This window comes from Pelophylax lessonae (genome assembly GCF_965119305.1).
Source record: "Pelophylax lessonae genome assembly, chromosome: 2".
NCBI lineage: Eukaryota > Metazoa > Chordata > Amphibia > Anura > Ranidae > Pelophylax > Pelophylax lessonae.
This window is the reverse complement of record NC_138769.1, coordinates 423,240,897-423,260,430: the sequence shown is the minus strand read 5'-3', so window position 1 is coordinate 423,260,430 and position 19,534 is coordinate 423,240,897. Positions and strand designations below refer to the sequence as shown.

The window sequence follows — 19,534 nt, the reverse complement described above, 5'->3', positions numbered from 1 at the left end:
TTACTGTATCTGTTGAATTACATCTGCTTCTACTGTACAGTGCAGTCAGCCTTTTCTACTGCACAGAGGACTTCACTCTGCTATCCAGTCAGTACTGAATCAGAATCTGAAAGAGTGAAGGACTGTTCTTACCAAAACGCACCATTTTATTACAGCAAAGTAGTATACATCATGCAGAGAAAGTATCTTTAAGATAGAAGTCTAAACTGTTTTTTGCAGTGAATCAGATTCTAGTTTTTATTTTCCCAATCTGCTATTTAAAATGGCAGCTGGGATGTTCTGTGGGGATAAGGTCTATTATCGTTTTTAGTCAGAATGTTACAGAAATGCAAGAAACCCTCAGTTTTTATTTTTAACATAAGTAGAACATTGAAATTTATATTTTATCTTCTGCTAAATGTATATTTTTGATATTTAGTGTCAGTGCATTTGCAGTATTTTTTCTGCTGACAGTTTGCATTACTTTTTGTTAGCTGCAAAGTTGAAAATTGGTATTAAAACTATATTGTCATGTTGTGTAGGAATAGCGTAATCTGAAGTTCACATGTGAAGAACATACTGCATGAGGCGCACTATACCTATAACAGAGAAGGGGGTTGTGGGACTTTAAATGAAGCATATGATCATACGAACCATGGGCCTCCATCCCGGATATAAATTAAGAGGAAAAAAAATGTCTTATTTATACCTATAACAGTAAATAGAAGTCATGTTGCAGCTAACAAGATAAGAGTTACGAGCAAAGACTGGGAGCCCTATGGGTCTGTTTACCCCTATTCTGCTTAGGGTCGTTTAAAGGAGAAGTACAGCTAAAGCTGTTTTGGTTGTAAATCCTCTGTGAATCACAGGAGTGCAGTTTGTTCTGCTGAAGCCCACTGTCGGCTGATGTCACTGAGCAGGTCTAGGCTCAGGAAAGATCACGACCATATGGTCTGAATCCGCCCACTTGCCTGGGTGGGCACTCACCTCAGCCTCTCAGCGAGCCACTAAGAGCCTAAACCGGCCGCTCCCATCCCCTCCACAGCCCAGCGGTTACTGACAGCCACCAGCCCTCTGTTTAGGAAGTTCTGAGTGAGTGGCGGTGTTTGATTGCTCAGTTCTCAGTCTTAGAGCCGAGAGGCGGGGCAGAGATCAGTGACTTACAGCCATAAGCTCTCAGAACTGAGCGATCAGCCTGCAGGGGACTGATAATGCATCCACCTTGGTATGTATGATTCTAAAAAAAAAAAAAAATTCCATACTTCTCTTTTAAATAAAAGAGTAAAAAGGACACCTGCATCAATCCCTCTAGCATAGGGGGCCAACCAAGAGAAGTGGATTATTTGGCAAAAAGGAAACTGATATCCTAGCTATCTGTTGTTATAAAGAATTATGAAGTCTATTGTTTTAAAGAAGTGAATTTCCTCTTTCTTTTCCCTAATGATGTGCTAGGTGTTTGAAATGTCAAAATGAAATTGTCTGTAAATAGTTCTTCTCTGAGATATACTTGTGCATGTCTTGGCTATACTTTGCTTTGGTAAAGTAGAACTATAGGCAAACATTTCTTTTTCATTTTGGATAGAGCAAGGGACGGTTATAACCCCTGTCAGATTTTTTCCGCCATCTGTGTCCCATTGCAAAGATTTCCCTTCACTTCCTGTCTCATAGCCAAACAGGAAGTGAGAGGAAAATCAGGGAATTCCTTGGGGACCCCCGGGTCACCAGAACTAGTGTCCCCATTGAAACATTTTCTCTTGGGATTTTCTTTTACTTTTAATTTTAATGATAATGGTAAACAGGACAAATACAGAGGGCAAATCTCCTTAACAGGGACATAGACAGCAATACAAACTGACAGGTGTTCTAATCAATCTCTACTCTATCCAAAATGTAAAACAAAAAAGTTTTGCCTTTAGTTATAATTTAAGTAAGGCTCGTCTCATTATTTAGCAAACTCAACTTTGTGCGCCATGTTGCAGTTGCAGCTGTTTGAGTACAGAAGTAAGCGGGCAATTGTGATGAGGATAGCGGGCAGCTATTCAGGATGATACGGCAAAGGATAGCGGAGCCGAGGTAACACACGTCTGCCTACATGAACGGTTCAGCCACACCCCCGACGCTGTTTGAGTACAGGGTATTACTACTGATATCACAACTACTGTTTTATTCTACAGTCCCCAAAGAGGCCTAGTGTTTTAAACTGAACTACATTGTCACAAGTCAGGTATTGCATATATAGCCATCAAACTGTAGATTCTCAAAATTGCATCCAAAAGTTTATTAAAGCAATCTCATCACAGCAAATAACTGTGATGATTAAGGGCTACACAGTACTTCATCTGGCATGTGACTCAAAACATTGCAGATCTATGATGTGTTTGCTAAAATAAACTATAGGATGCAATTTGGAAGATCCAGAGTGTGCAGGCTATGTATGCTTTAACCACGAGTCCCAACACCTTTAATCCATACAACCCCCCTAAAATCCCAGTTTTTTTTTTTTTTTTTACAGGTTTTGAACACAAGAGAAAAAATGGTCAAACTTATTTTTTTTAGTTTCTTACCTATATAAGTAGGTATTTATTCTATAAAATACTTTATACTACTACTTATTTACAGGAGGATACCACATAAGTATGTCATAGTCTCATGGTGTGATAATGGCAAGGCCCAGAAACAAAGAAGTGCATTCTGCCCTCGATGGCTGAAAACTGGCATGTTCATTTTTTTTGTACCATACTGCATATACAATCACTCAGGAGTGGCAGGGCCCCAGAACGTACCCCAAAAAAGTTGACTTTTCAAGGTTTTTGGAAAGGGTTGTAACTTTGACTTTTAACTCCAATTTTTCAGAACTTAGTTGGCAGTAAAATGTAAAAAAAAATATCTGAATACAAATTGCATAAATTCAGTGATAGGTTTTGTAAACGCAGTTTAGACTGTAAAGACTGTATCTAACAATTATCATCAGCTACCTCTCTTGTATACAAGAATACCATATAACTATGCCTTAGTCACTTGGTGGGAACATGGCAGGGCCCAAAAGGGCAATGTATTGCATTTAATGTGGGTCAGAAGTGGCAGGCCCTCATTGTAGTGAGATTTCAGTACAGTGAAATATACAGTATCTCACAAAAGTGAGTACACCCCTCACATTTTTGTAAATATTTTATTTTCATGTGACAACACTGAAGAAATTATGCTACAATGTAAAATAGCGAATGTACAGTTTGTATAACCATTTAAATTTGCTGTCCCCTCAAAATAACTCAACACAGCCATTAATGTCTAAACCGCTGGCAACAAAAGTGAGTACACCCCTAAGTGGAAATGTCCAAATTGGGCCCAATTAGCCATTTTCCCTCCCCGGTGTCACGTGACTCGTTAGTGTTACAAGGTCTCAGGTGTGAATGGGGTGCAGGTGTGTTAAATTTGGTGTTATCGCTCTGAATCTCTCATACTGGTCACTGGAATTTCAACATGGCACCTCATGGCAAAGAACTCTCTGAGGATCTGAGAAAAAGAATTGTTGCTCTACATAAGGATGGCCAAGATTATAAGAAGATTGCCAAGATCCTGAAACTGAGCTGCAGCACGGTGGCCAAGACCATACAGTGGTTAAAAAGGACAGGTCCTGCTCAGAACAGGTCTCGCCATGGTCACCCAAAGGAGTTGAGTGCACTTGCTCAGCGTCATATCCATAGGTTGTCTTCGGGAAATAGATGTATGAGTGCTGCCAGCATTGCTGCAGAGGTTGAAGGGGTGGGGGGTCAGCCTGTCAGTGCTCAGACCATGCGCTGCACACTGCATCAAATTGGTCTGCATGACTGTCATCCCAGAAGGGAGCCTCTTATAAAGATAATGCACAAGAAAGCCCGCAAACGGTTTGCTGAAGACAAGCAGACTAAGGACATAGATTACAGGAAACATGTCCTGTGGTATAATAAAACCAAGAACCTACGTATTTGGTTCAGATGGTGTCAAGCGTGTGTGGCGGCAACCAGGTGAGGAGTACAAAGACAAGTGGGTCTTGCCTACAGTCAAGCATGGTGATGGGAGTGTCATGTTCTGGGGCTGCATGAGTGCTGCCGGCACTAAGGCGCTACAGTTCATTGAGGGAACCATGAATGCCAATGTGTACTGTGATATACTTTTCTACTTTCATTGGAAAGTTGGAAATTGGAAAGGTAGAGGTGCCAGACTGCATATCTCAGTGAAGTCTTTGATCTGATCTTTATTACCCATGTCAGTGAAAACCATCAGTGTGCAGCATGTCCTGTATAGGCATTTAGTATAGGCATTTAGGTATCACTCTGGCTCGTTCACATACAGTGGGCTCAGTGTTAACCAGAATAAATACGAGAATACACACTCTGCTATGCCCTTCAACCACTTCTCATACTGTGCATGCTCAAACTGCACTCTCTGCATGCTTTGTTTTTTGACATGTAAGAGCTGTGTGATGCTGAGCTTCAGAGGGGAGTATGGAGGAGAGAAAACAGCAGAATGGGTGGTAGTGGGCAGTAAGATGAGAGGCACTTTACCTCCCTGAATAAAGCTCTCTCGATAGTTCAGGGAGCTGAAGTGGTAAAGTCAGCAGTGTCTCAAGAGAACTGCAGAAAGCACATTGAGGGGGGCTCTCGACCCTGTTCAAAGGGAGCTGGTTGCCGAGACTGGTCCTCTCAACAGGAAGGTAGCTCCCTGCATAGGTATCAAGGCTGCATTAGACAGCATCAGTCATTTCTTCAATTCTATGGGCCCTCTGTCCTTCCCACACTGTGTCAGCTCCCTTAAAATGCCGTTGACAGAGAGGTTCCGCCACACGCAGATTTCCCATTTTCTTCACTCAATTTGACTTACGAAGCCTGACCCTCCCTGGGTCACCTCCTATGAGTGGTGGTGTTCTGAAGCTGGTGACCCTAAAGGGGGTATCTCCCTGATTTACAGTGCCCTCTCCCTACACTAATGACAAACCGAAATAGATGTTGGATTGGGAGAGGGACCTTGGAGTGGAGCTGGAGCTGGACGATTGGAGTACCCGATTTAGCCGCGCCTTTAAAGGTATTGTTAATGTTTCTATGATTGAAGCCAATGTTAAGTCGCTCTCTCGCTGGTATTTGGTTCCTACACGTTTAGCTTGTATGTACCCAAATGCCTCCGCTTTATGTTTTGATATGTCAGGAGATTTCTTTCATACCTGGTGGTCGTGTCCGAGGATCCGCTCCTTCTGGTCGTCCATTTTTCGTATGGCCCGGAAGGTACTGGATCATCCGATAGACCAGTCCCCCCTAATAGCCCTACTCAATGGTAGGGTTGCTTGTATCTCTAAATTGTCCCAAAAACTCTTCCATTTTATCCTTCTGGGGGCTAAACTTACCATAGCCAGGGCGTGGAAGAAACCGCGAGTCTCGGTTAGAGAGGCCAAACTGAAAATATCCTGGATCATGTCCCAAGAGAAACTCTCTAGCATACTCTCTAACCAAGTGGCCCAGTTTGAATCCACCTGGGAGCCATGGGCTAAATATGTTCACATTGATATCTGATGTTAGCTATTACACGACTGACCTAGGACCTTCTACCTATTTTCTTTCCTTCCTTCCCTTCTATTTCTACTCCTACTCTCTATTTTGATATTTGTATGAGCCTTGTACTCCGGACAGGGGCTCCGCCATTGACCTCCCGCTCAGTGTCGCCACCTCTTAGGGGCTTGCCCTCTGCTGGGGGTGGTTCTGTCTGGATGGATCTATCTCCCCTTCCCCTCATTTTGGCTCACACCCGCACCGTTTGCGGCGAGATGCCGCTTCTAGAATTCCCCATTCCCTTAACTCCCTATTTTGCGTATGTTGGTACTCGCAAGGACAGATGTTGTTCTTTTTCACTCATGATTTTCATGGCTGTCTAAGTAGTACAAATGTTATCTGCTCCTGTTTTACCAGACTGTACCTTTGCACTGTTACGGATGGCTTTTTGTTGTTGTATTTCTTTATATCTGAAAATTCAATAAAAACTATTGAAACCAAAATATATGTAAAGCTCTGCATAAATTGACGGCGCTATATAAGTACCTGTAATAAATAAAATAAAAATTTCAGAAACAGAATTAACCACTTGTGCCTGAGGGTAAAACAAATCTTAATGCCTAAGCACAATTTTGCAACTTTGACAGGTGTTAGGAAAACGGTACATATCATCGCAACTACTTTGTGCAGCCAAATATATTTTACCTTGTTTTTTTTTTTCAGGACAAATTGTGCTTTCATTTGATGGTAAATAGTAATGCATTTCTCCTGATTTTTTATTAAGGAAAACTGACCCAATATAGCAAAAAAATGTATATATTTTTTCCCTTTCGTTCATCGACAGACACAGCGCTCCATAAATCAAAACTACTAGTTATATTGCCTCCTCCAGGAGTTGGACTAGGCAGAACAAAAAACGGTAAGGAGTAAGAACCTAGACTCCCGGCAATTTTTTCTCCTGCCTTACATCTTTTTTGTTTTTTCTCTCGGGAGATCTACAATCAACTTCTGGGGTGGGCGATGGGCTGGATAATCTAGATCCAGTGGTCCCCCAGCCCAGCCAGTGAGCGCTTGCAGACCACAGCTATGCGCTAGGTTGGCCGCGACATAGCCTTGTGAACAGAGGCGAGCACATGAGCCAAACGTTTTGCAGGGTCGCAGTGGTCCCTTGGCCGACAGCTCCCTACTTCGGTGGCAAGGATTCTGGCTTGAGCGTTACCCACACCATGGAAGGGTAAGTACTGTCCCCCCTCTCCCCTTTTGACGTTTTTTTGGGGTGGACATTGGACGGTCAGACCTGCCTGCAGGTTCCCTCCTCCCATTCTTAAAATTACTCAGTGAGCTGGGCTTCCCTCACTCCCTTTCCCCCCTGTCTCAAATTGGAGTCTGGTGGGGAGTCCCAGAGCAGAGGATGCAGCGGAGACCCCTGGGGTCTCCCCCACTATCCTCGCTCTGTAAGGGTCCTGGGATAGCGTGTCCTGCCCTAGTAGTCTGGAGGGTTCCCAATGTAGGAGACCCCTAGGTGTATGCCCCACTGTTGCAGTGCGGGTATAGTGCAGGGGGGTCCCAGTGCAGAGACCAGTGCAGAGTGGAGTCTCCCCTAACGTGTGTCCTACCATCAGGAGCGGGTCCTCTTGCAGAGGGTGCAGTGTTGCAGAGGGCACAGGGAATATCCTGAGAGCATGCTGTAGCTGATGGCAGCCATTTTCCCTTGGTCTGGCTGGTCTCCGGCTGGCGGCCATGTTTGTGTAGCCCAATGCCGCTGTGGACATGTCCCATCCAGGGGGCCTAATATCACACCCCAGACCCATGCGGTAGTGAGGATGATTCCTCCATGGTCGCAGCAGCAAATTAAAACGTGTACTTATCACTGCAGCGCGTGCTGATGTAGCCACAGACATGGCTGTGTTGCTTGGGACACATAAGTCACCTCGCACTCCAAAAGTGTTTCCTTATGGGCCTTATTTTGACAGGTTTTCCTGTAAGGAATGGGAACAACCAAAATGACCCTTTGCGGTCCCCAAACGTTTTGCTGTACGTTTTTTTTGGGGAGTCACTTATAAAAAAGTGGACTAGTTCACCAGTGGTTTACCCTCCTGGTTTCAGGTTAAATAAAGCAACCATGATCCCGTCAGAGGAATCCCTGTCCTTTAAGGACCCGGCTGACAGGAAAGCAGAGGCTGTGGCACGCAGCATGTTTACTATGGCTGGTTCGGCATTGCGGCCAGTCTTTCCCTCAGCCCTGTTTTCTCAAACCCTAACTGAATGGGCCAAGATTTTGGGCCAGGGCCTGGGGAATGAGCAGGTCCCTGCTGCTTATGTTGATTTTGCAGACCAGTTGATCCATGGGCTGCAGTTTATTTGTGATGCAGCTTTGGATACAGTTCCTGTGCTGTCCAAACTTTCTGTTTCAGTGGTGGTGGTTAGGGGCGTGTTGTGCCTTAAGAACTGGTCGGTAGACCAAGCCCCTAAGAAAGCTCTCGTTAATCTGCCCTTGCAAGGCGATCGCCTGTTTGGGGCTACCCTGGGTGACATCATTAAGGGTATCACGGGGGGAAAGAGTACCTTCCTGTCACAGTCAAGGAAAGGGAAGGAGCCTCGTCACAGAAGGGGGTCCTCCTTCTCAGCCCATAGAAAATTATTTTGTGCTTCTGGGATGGAGAATAAGGAAAATAAATCTTCCCTGGGAGGTTCCAAGCAACCTAGGTCTGGTAAGCCTAGATCTAGCTTCTCCAGACCAGAAGACAAGACCCCTTCAGCATGAAGGTCTGCCCTCATGGACATCTTCGCTGGTTTCAGGCCCTGTGGACTTCTTTTGTGAGCGTCAGAAATCTGCAAAATGTTTTTATTTAGGGGTGTCCAGAAAGAGGGGCAAAGTTTGTTATTTTCAGGTTTTTTTAGGTCCTGAGTCTCCTTGTGCGAATTTCATTCCTGCAAAGGAAGGTCCCCCCCTATCCCTGTCCAGGCGATTGAACCTAGGTCTGATTTTAATTATGACCAGGGTGATCCTTCCTCTGGACAAATTTCAGGAACCACAGGCCGTGATTCACTGGCTTCTGTCGCACAGATAATTCTCTCTCCCGACTTGCATATAGGTTCTGAGTCTGGTGGTATCCACCTTAAAGACAGTTCTGTTTGCACAGTCCTTCATGCAGCTCCTTTAGCAGGTTCGGCTCCACCGGAGGATACCGAACTTCATGGCAAGATCATGGGTTCTTCTGGCAGAGGCAGCAAGCGTCCAAGGGCCATGGTAAGGCCAGTATCGTAAGCCTTTTTCCGCAGTTCCTGTGAGAAATCCAGAGCGAGGATCCCTTGGGGACTTCCTCTCAGAGAAGACCAGTTGTCCCAAGGGCTAATCTACCATCCTGCTTTACAGTCGCTGGTTTTAATGGCTTAGCTGATGAAAGCCAGGTACTGAGGGATAGAGGTTTGTCTGGCTCAACGATCCCTACTGTAGTGAAGGTGAGGAAGTAATTTTCCAGCAAGATATACCATCATACGTGGAAAGAGTACATTTCTTGTGAGTCGATTGGGGCTCTTCCTCGATCTTTTTCTGTGGCTCGGATCTTAATCTTCCTTCAATGGGGCATTGATCAGAACTTGGCCTTCAGTACATTCAGAGGGTTCTCTGTGTGGCTCCACCTGTACGGAATCTTTTGCTGCAATGGGACTTAAATGTGTGCTTTCGGTTCTCCTGAAACCAGAATATTCGGGAGATTCCCTTGTCTACGTTATCCCAGAAGGTGACATTCTTGGTGGCTATTACATCGAAATTGGCAGCATTATCCTGTTGCAGTCCCTATTTGGTGGTCCATATGGATAAAGTGGTTCTTCGTCCCTGTCCATAATTCCTGCCCAAAGTTGTCTCTGACTTCCATTTGAATAAGGACATTGTGTTGCCTTTTTTGTGTCCCAAGCTGGCTCATCCTAAGGAATTTGCTTTGCAAACCTTGGATGTGGTTTGTGCGATTCGGGTGTATCTGGCAGCTGCTATCCAAGGTCAGACTCGATTTTTGTGGTTACGGACAGACCAAGATGGATCAGACAGACGGTGACTCAGGCCTATTTAATTAAAAGTCAAATTCCACCTTTCCCTGTTATGGCACATTCTACTCGGGAGCTGAGTGTTTCTTGGGCCTTCCATTATTAGGCATCAATATCGCAAGTTTGCAAGGTGGCCACTTGGTCGTCGGTGCATACCTTCACAAAATTCTATAAGGTAGATACTTTGGCATCTGCGGATGCCTCTTTTGGCTGCAAAGTTTTGCAGGCTGCTGTTTGAGGGGCTGTTCCTTCTTGAGGGGTGTTTTTCTTTAAACTTTTATTTTTTAAGATGAGGCTTCTGTGACCCAGTTAAGGCTCCTGTGTCCTTGTTAAGGGCATTTATGTTTAGCCCTGGGTTATTTTCCCCACCCCTCATTTTCCTTTTGGCACTGCTTTTGGGCGTCCCAGTAGTTATAATTTAAAGTTGCCACTTTAATGTCACATGGTATTTGCGCAGCAATTTTTTTAATGCATTTTTTTTTTTAAACTGTGTAATGAATAAGAAAAAAAAAAACACTACATTTACCCTGATTTTTTGTATAATGTGAAAAATTATATTACGCAGAGTCAATAGATACCGAACATGCCACTCTTTAAAATTGTGCACACTCGTGGAATGGCGCCAAACTTTGTACGTAAAAATCTCTGTAGGCGGCGCTTTAAAAAATGTTTACAGGTTTTTTTACAGGTTACCTGTTTAGAGTTACAGAAAAGATCTTGGGCTAGAATCATTGTTCTCCCTGTAACGTTCATGGAAATACCTCACATGTGTGATTTGAACACCATTTACATATGAGGGAGCGACGTACGTGTGCGTTTACTTGTGCGTGTGGTGACAGGGGGGGGGGGCTTTATTTTTTATTTTTTTCTTGTTTATTTTACATTTTATATTTTTTTTTATTTTTGACACTCTCCCTTTACATTTTTTTTAAACTCTTTTATTCCTAGGAATGTACACATGAAAGGTCCTCTTTACAGCATGACAGTTCCTCTTTACAGCAAGATCTAAGGTCTACAAGTCCCCAGATCTCCCCTCTAGGCTGGAAAGCATGAGATCAAAAAATAAAAAAAGGGGTCTCGACTTCCCAGCTGATGAAACGGCAGTGTTTATATCTGCCGAGGCCGGATGTGACGACATAAGGACATCTGGTCCTTGGTTAGCTCTATGGTAAATGGCCGCCACTGGCCGATTTATTCTCTGGCTCACACGAGCGAGCCAGTAGAAGCACACCAGGGGGGTGAGAGTGGGGGGGATGTCCCCTCTCGCCGCCTGTAAAAAAAAAAAAATGAGCAGCTAAACACCCGCTATGAATGTTTTTACATCATTCAGATATCCACAGGCATCATTCAGATTTCCCCACTCAAAGTCTAGGATGTCATACGACGTCCTTGGGTGGGAAGTGGTTAAAAGCCATTTCCCCTAATTGACATCAACATTTTAGTTTGTAATGATTATTGCAGTTAGGTAGAACTAAGCTATTTAAAGGTAATATCTCATTACTGGAGTACCGTAGAGATGTGAGAACTCAACATGTCCTTTTATTTGTAGCTACTACGGAAAAATCAAAAATAAATTCATTTTAGGAAATATTTGGCCTTTCAGCAGTTATGTCTCCAGTTTGATACTTTCTGTAAATCAGAAGAAAATGAAAAAAAAATGCAAACAGGTAGGCTTTTTCTTGCAGAAGAGACATTCAACCATACCTGCCTAGCCACAATCCTGTGTAAAATGCACACTGAACTCCACATGCACAGCTCAGTTTAAATTCCGGCACACTACCAGTGTGCCTGGATGACTGTGCTCCCGTGCCAGCCAGTGAAAGCGACCAAAGACTGGCACCTAGAAGAACCTTGGAGAACATGCCAGTATCTGCGAGGGACCTTGAAACTTTTAACACAGGTATGTATTATTAGCTTATTAATTAGAGAAGTCGACAATATGCAGTGTTTGCTGCATTGCATGACAATAACTCTTTAGTTTGTATTTTTCTTAAAACAGATGTTAAACCCAAAAACAAAAATGTATTCGCACCTCACCAATTCTTAGATGTGTCTGCTTTAGTTTTTGCTTGATTTTCACCTGGTGATCTGGTCAGTATGTCTGTTATTTTTCAACTTGCTTTAACAGACCTAGCAGTCCAGACAAACCATTTACCACTGACAGGGGGGCTTACAGTGCTCAGTTTTTATTCATTTTTGTGAAACCTTTATTCTAAAAAGACAAAAAAAAACAGTTTGCTTAAAGGAGTTCAGCTTTGATTAGTTATACATCTAAAACTACTAGTCTAAAGGGCTGTTCACACAGGCCGAATATCGGGCGTCATTGGCCGGTTCAATAGAAACTGGCTGACATTCAGCCCGTATGTACCGCAGCCAGTCTGAAAGAAGCCGGCCTCTTGGCCATCTTCTGTTGAAGGGGCATGACTGAAAAGTTTTGCCGATCGCTATCTGATTAGCGCTTTCATGCCAATGGCGGAGATCGCTGACTGGTGTGTTCTGGCAGGGGGCTGTCCCCCCTGTCAGAACACAATAGCTCAGCAGTGGTGTTTATTGTACTAACATCGCATAGTTAGTACAGCGGCTCCCCCTGACCTCATCAGTTTTTTTTTTCGTTCAGACCGCTAGGTTGAATGAAAAAAAAAATAATAGTGTGCACTAGGCTTAACACTGAACCCACTCCCTGGACTGATATTGCTGCTGGAGGTGTGGAACAGCGCCTGGCCTTGCATACCATCAATAGCCAGGTTTTGGTCTTGGCGATTTTTTTCAACGTACTTTGGCTACGCATTCCTTGGTTCACACCTTTGTTCAGAGGGTTCGCCACTTGGCTCTACCTGTGCGGTCTCTGTTGCCTATGTGGGACCTCAATTTGGTACTGTCGGTTCTTCAGAAACCGTTTTTTTTAAATATTCGCTAGATTCCCCTGATTGCATTGTCCCAAAAGGTAGCTTTCTTGGTGGCGATAACTTTGTCTTGTCGTTCACTTTATTTGGTGGTTCACAGAGATAAAGTGGTGCTTCGCTCTTCTCAGTCTTTCCTTTTTAAGGTTGTCTCTGGTTTCCATCTGAATGAAGACATTGTGTTACCTTCCCAGTGTCCTAAGCCTAAGCATCCTAAAGGAGATTGCCTTGCATTCCCTGGATGTGGTTCGGGTGATCAGAGTGTACCTGGCGGCAACAGGGTCATTTAGGAAATCAGACTCACTTTTTTGTCCTTAGGGAGAGAGGGGAGACACCCTAAGACAGCACTGTCACTGGCCGTATCATCAGGTTAAATTAAGTAAAGAAACCCTAAAAAATGAAAACCAATGGAGCGAACACATTTAAGGATTGATAAGGTCCAAAATATTACATTTGAATACCACTTTAACCATAAATATCAAATCAAAAAATGTGTTAATCGTATGTGTCACTATTTTTTACATACACTATATCACCAAAAGTATTGGGAGGCCTGGCTCACAGTCTCCACTCTAATTCATCCCAATGGTGTTCTATCAGGTTGAGGTCAGGACTCTGTGTGACTCTGTTCCTCCACTGTAAACTCGCTTATCTATGTCTTTATGGACCTTGTTTGCGCACTGGTGTGCAGTCATGTTGGAACAGGAAGAAGCCATCCCCAAACTGTTCCCACAAAGTTGGGAGCATGAAATTGTCCAAAATGTCTTGATATGCTGATGCCTTAAGTTCCCTTTACTGGAACTAAGGGGCTAAGCCCAACCCCTGAAAAACAAATCCACACCATAATCCCCCCTTCACCAAATGATGTGGACCACTGCACAAAACAAAGTCCATAAAGATATGGATGAGCGATAGTACACCTTTGGGGTGAATTCTAGTGGATTGTGCACACAGATTTTCTAATGCGTTAGAGGTGATTGTAGGCCTATTAGTTCACTTGAAAGAAAAAAAAACAATTAAGTAATGTAAACTATGCTTTTTTTATTTGCATTAACATCCAAACTTTTAGGTACAAGCTTTCAGAGTGTCCACCTTTTTCAAGGTCCAAGCAGTACAATACACAAAGTTTTAGCCGAATGTTAAAAAGACCATCTCTGAGGAAAAAAACCCCTCAAACATTTACATAAATACAGTGAGATAAGGCAGGGGAAGGGCTACAGACTGGTGAGGAGGATAGTGTCACATAGGTGACAATGGTCATACAACTGTTGTATAGTGATTTAGAAAGCTTAGGTCCACATTTAGTCCACTATCTTTTGTGCCAAATAGATTTAGCATTATTAGTTAAAAAAATGTTCTTTCATAAGTATTTTTGAAGTTCCATTAAGGAACTAAAACATTCAGGTCTTCCATAGTGTGGACTGGTTGTGAGAAATGATGCCCCACAGGTGTGCAGAAATCATCTACTCCATGTTCTTCAATAGTGTGTCTGTGTAAATGAATTCTTGCTTGTAATCTCTGTCCTGTTTCACCAATGTAAGATCCCTGATTGCATTTTTGCATTGAATGAGGTACACCACATTACTGGAGGTACAGCTGTATGATCCTGTTATACTGTCTCTTTTGTATGCTTGACACCTTTTATAGGATTGATTTGGATTTGCAATTTGCAGCTTTTCTTGTTGCAAGGCTTGGTTTTTTTTTTTTTTTTTTTTTTTTTTTTTAACTTCATAATCAGTTCAAAGTTTCCTGTTGATTAGTTTGAAAACCTGTAGAAAACATGGTCCTGAAACCCCAAAGAGAAAGTTTCCTACAATATAAACCATGTACTTTTTAGTAACCACATGTAATCCAGCACTTGAAGGGATAAGAAAGATGATCAACGATTTGCAACCCATCATAACAGAGGATAAAACGCTAAAATAAACTTTCCAACAAGCACCAGTGCTGCCTTTCAGGCAACCACCCAGCCTCAGACATACACTAATCAGCAGGAAGCTTCATTCTGACTGAAGTCACAAATAAAGGAACTAAGTCTTGCAACAAAAAACACCGCAAATTGTACAGCCGATTCAATCCAAAAAAAAGTGTCACACATACGAAAGGGACATTCAATATCACAGGATCATACAGCTGTATCTCCAGTAATGTGTACTTCATCCAATCCAAAAAATGCGATCAGGGATCTTACGTTTGCAAAACAGGAAATTACAAACAAAAATGTATTTACCCAGACACACCATTAAAGAGCCTAAGAAAACGATTTCTACACACCCATGGTATATCATTTCTCATAACCAGACCACAATATGGAAGACCTGAATGTTTTAGTTCTTAAAGGGAACTTCAGACCTACTCAAGAAAGAAAACACTTTTGAACTAAGAATGATAATTTTATTTGACACAAAGACAATGGACTAAATGTGGACCTGTTTTCTAAATCACTATCCAACAGTTTTACCTCCGTTACGCTTCCTCCCTCCCCAGTCCACAGCCTCTTTTCCTGTCTTAGCTCACTAATTATTCACCTATCTATTTTTTTCAATCGAAAAGCAGCTTTATAAGGAAAACGTACATGGCACAGACATCCAATATAAAAGTTAAACAGAATAGAAGGGAAAGTGGGGGGGGGGGGGAGATAAACAAACAATGCAAAGCATGCTACCATAAGTCAGAACATTAAGCAATGGAACTCAAACTCTATCATGAAGCATGAATATCATGCCAGTTGGTGAGATGGATAGGCTGGGTGGGTACAAAAATACAGATAGCAAATGGCACATTACATAATCAGCTGATTTATAATCAAGTACACGTCCTGGCATGGGTTAACCGTATGTCCCAGATATTTGCGTACTTGTGTGGGCAACCCCTATGCTCATAAATTAATTTCTTATGTGGGAGTGTGGCATTGACATCCCTCTTCCAGGCTTGAATCGAGGTGACAAATGCTTGCATCCGATTCCATGCCACCATCTTTCTGGCCAAGAAAAGTGTTTCATGCAAGAAAATAGCAAGGAATTTATTGAGGTCTAGATCTGAAAGTAAGCAGAGAAGGCATTGTCTAGGACAATCTGTGAGCCCATTTCATAATGTAGTGCACATTGGATTAGGTAGGTTGGTAGTGGGCAAACCTTTGGGGAGTGAGGGAAGCCTTATGCAAACTATTTATGTGTGTGTATATGTTTTTTTTTTCAGAGATTGCCCTATTGACAGTCTCCTAGAACTTTGTGTATTAGTACTGCTTAGATTTTGAAAAAGGGGGGTATACTCCAAAAGATTGTCCTAAACATTTGGATGTTAGTGCAAATAAAATATCACTGGCGGTACTCAGTTGTTTTGAGTTAGAAAATCTATGTAGAACAGTGCAGATGCTTTTCGCCAAAAAGAGGAGGATGTTAATGACTAGAAGTGTGCAGGTTCTTTCTAGCCAAGGGAATTTTGGTATTCACCAAAAAATATATGTATATCCTTATGCTCCTTGTTCTTCGAGTGACCAGTACCAGTGTATGGCTCCTTTCACCCTGCCTGTTAGGAACATAAAGTAGAAGTAAAACCTTTGGCCTTGTTTATACTTGTGGTTAGAGGGCAATTAAAACAGCAGTTTAGCTGCGCCTTTACTCGCCCCCTCCAAAGGCAGTCATACAGAGATATAACATGGCACAGCAAAAATGATTGCCCCTGTCATGTTCGGTTGGCAGTGACAACCGCTAAACATGAGCCATTCAAGTAAATGGGACTGTGCCTTGGTAATGCAGGCTTTTATGGGTTAACACAAGTGGTGAGGAGGTGACATAACACCTTCTTACTATCTGTAATACACCTTCTGAAAAGCAATCTACCATGCATCATTATTCAGAGAACTAATTCAAGTGAAAGCAAGCCCCAAATGAATGACAACCAATTTGATATTGCACAGTGAATCATAAAGCGCTTCCATGTGTTTTTCCTTTAGAAATATTTTAGAATTTAGTTTTGAAATTATATTAACATGTTAAACATTATAGGATATTTACATTTACTTTTAGCAAATGAATATTGCTCTGCAACCCCTTTTCCAGTAAGATAGTCCAACCCTCTATGCACTTTATAAGAAAAAAAAAAAAATGCATTTTGGCTGGAGTTCAACATTAGGTATAAAAGATACATGTATGAAGATTTGGAAAATGATTTGCTTATACTGCATTTCGTTTACTTTCTCATCACTGTGGATCATGAGATGTTATAATTTTTACGCTAATTTTATTGTGTTCTACATTGTGAACTAACCACTTTATTATGCTAAGTATCCTTTATCAGCTCAATCTTTACTTGTTTTAACAAGGTACTACACTAATGGCAAAAGCCATACTTCACAAACTGTTCTCTACGCTTGCCTGGAGAGCACTGTTAAGCGATTACCTTAAAAGAAAATAAAGGAATAACCAGATGTTTAAATTCATCACAGTATATTTCCTTGTAAATTCCAGTCATTTTACATAAATACTTGCATTCCTGTCATTCACAATGCACTTCAAGCACCTCGTTCAGGAATGAAAAAGAGCAGCAATTTTTTGTGAAGTATTAAACTAATTTTCTCTTGTGAAGCTGCAATAATATTTAGGCATTTTGGCTGCTTTCTTCATTTTGAAAAATTGCTCTGCTACCGACGTGGAAATTACAGTGTAGCTGATTTGATCTGCCTATATTTTATAAGTACTTGCCGTTTTTTCCCCTAAAACATAAAGTGAACTTTAGACTTCATTCTCCAATGCGTATTTTCAAAGCCTTTTCATACTTTTGAGGTTACAGTTTGTTTTTTCCTGACCTTCTAATATATAAGTGGCAGAATGTTGGAAAATATTAAAGGCCAAGTGGTTTTAAAATCACAGCTGTGGCTGGAGAAGAGTTACAAAGCATGCCTGTGTTAAATTAAAGTTCCTAACCTTTGTATGTCCTGCTGATTAAAAATTCTTTTCAGTAGACCCTACCTTTGAAATACCTCAAACAGGTTTGAGCATTCAGATATGGCAATTAAAGGTTTTCTCTAGCTGAAACTGCATTTCACTTGCTTTTATGCCAATATACAGTGCTTTGAAAAAGTATTCATACCCCTTGACATCTTCCACATTTTGTCATGCTACAACCAAAAATGTAAATTTATTTTATTGGGATTTTACGTGATAGACCAACACACAGTGGCACATAATTGATAAGTGGAAGAAAAATTATAAATGTTTCCAAAAATGTTTTACAAATAAATATGTGAAAAGTGTGGCGTGTATTTATATTTAGCCCCCCCTGAGTCAATACTTTGTAGAACCACCTTTCGCTGCAATTACAGATGCAAGTCTTTTTGGGGATGTCTCTACCAGCTTTGCACATCTAGAGTGTGACATTTTTGCACATTCTTCTTTGCAAAATAGCTCAATCTCTGTTAGATTGGATGGACAGCATCTGTGAACAGCAATTTCAAGTCTTGCTACAGATTCTTAATAGGATTTAGGTCTGGACTTTGACTGGGCCATTTTAACACATGAATATGCTTTGATCTAAACCAATCCATTGTAGCTCTGGCTGTATATGTAGGGTTGTTGTCCTACTGGAAGGCGAACCTCTGCCCTTGTCTCAAGTCTTTTGCAGACTCTAACAGATTTTCTTCTAGGCTTGCCCTATGTTTGGCTTCATCCATCTTTCCATTAACCCTGATCAGTTTCCCTGTCCCTTTTGAAGAAAAGCATCCCCACAATATGAGACTGCCACCACCATGCTTCATGTTTGGGATGGTGGGTTCAGGTTGATGTGCAGTGTTCATTTTCTACCACACATAGCGTTTTGCTTTTAGGCCCTAAGTTTAATTTTGGCCTTATCTGACCAGAGCACCTTCTTCCACATGTTTTCTGGGTCCCCCACATGTCTTCTCACAAACTGCTAACAGGACTTCTTATGGCTTTCTTCCAACAATGGCTTTTTTTTGCCACTCTTCCATAAAGGCCAGATCTGTGGAGTGCACGACTAATGGTTGTCCTGTGGGCAGATTTTCCCACCTCAACTGTAGATCTCTGCAGCTCCTCCAGAGTTACCATGGGCCTCTCTGATTAATGCTCTTCTTGCCCAGGCCAGTTTAGGTGGACGGCAATGTCTTGGTAGGTTTTCAGTTGTGCCATAATCTTTCCATTTTTGGATGATGGATTGAACATCATCGTTCTCTGCAGATATTGAAAGCTGGGGATATTTTTTCATACCTAACCCTGCTTTAAACTTCTCCACAACTTTATCTCCAACTTTATCTCTGACCTGTCTGGTGTGTTCCTTGGCCTTCATGATGCTGTTTGTTCACTAAGGTTCTCTAACAAATCTTTGAGGGCTTCACAGAACAACTATATTTATACTGAGATTAAATTACACACAGGTAATAATACTATTTTTTAATTAGGTGACTTCCGAAGGCAATTGGTTCCACTAGATTTTAGTTAGGGGTATCAAAGTAAAATTGGCTGAATATGGATGCACCTCACGCTTTTTAAATGTATTTACAAAAAAATATCTGAAACCCATTTATCATTTTCCTTCCACTTCACAATTATGTGCCACTGTGTGTATCACATGAAATCCCAATAAAATACATTTACGTTTTAGTTGTACCGTGACACAATTTGTTAAGTTTCAAGGGTTATGAATACTTATTCAAGACACTGTATATTGTCATTGCATCTCAAACTGTGTTGTAAATTGGTTGCTGAAAATTTGATATGATGTAAGACATGGTCAAGAATGTTTTACTAACTTATCTGAAGTTTAAAATTTGGTACTGTTACCCATATAAGACTTTTCAGGTATTTGTGCATAAACAATTTTCAAAAACTATTACCATATCACCAACAAGACCAGTCTCCTATTCTTTCATGTTACATCAATTAAGCTCACAGTTGAGTTTGTTGGTAAGTAATCAGAAGAGGTGATAATAAACACAGTGATTTGTATAGAGAGGGGGAAGGGAATGAGTGTGAGATCCTGTAACCACATCAACATTTATTCAGCAGAACAAGAACAGTGAAGCCCTCCCTGGCTGAATCTGACCATTAACATAATCAACATGGAAAATGTGATGCA

General features: G+C 41.8%; 1 protein-coding gene across 8 annotated transcripts in view; it reads left to right on the top strand.

The window, feature by feature from the left end:
• MSI2 (musashi RNA binding protein 2) overlaps positions 1-19,534 on the top strand; it is a 945,687-nt gene that overhangs the window by 911,524 nt on the left and 14,629 nt on the right. The gene's annotated exons all lie outside the window — the stretch shown is intronic.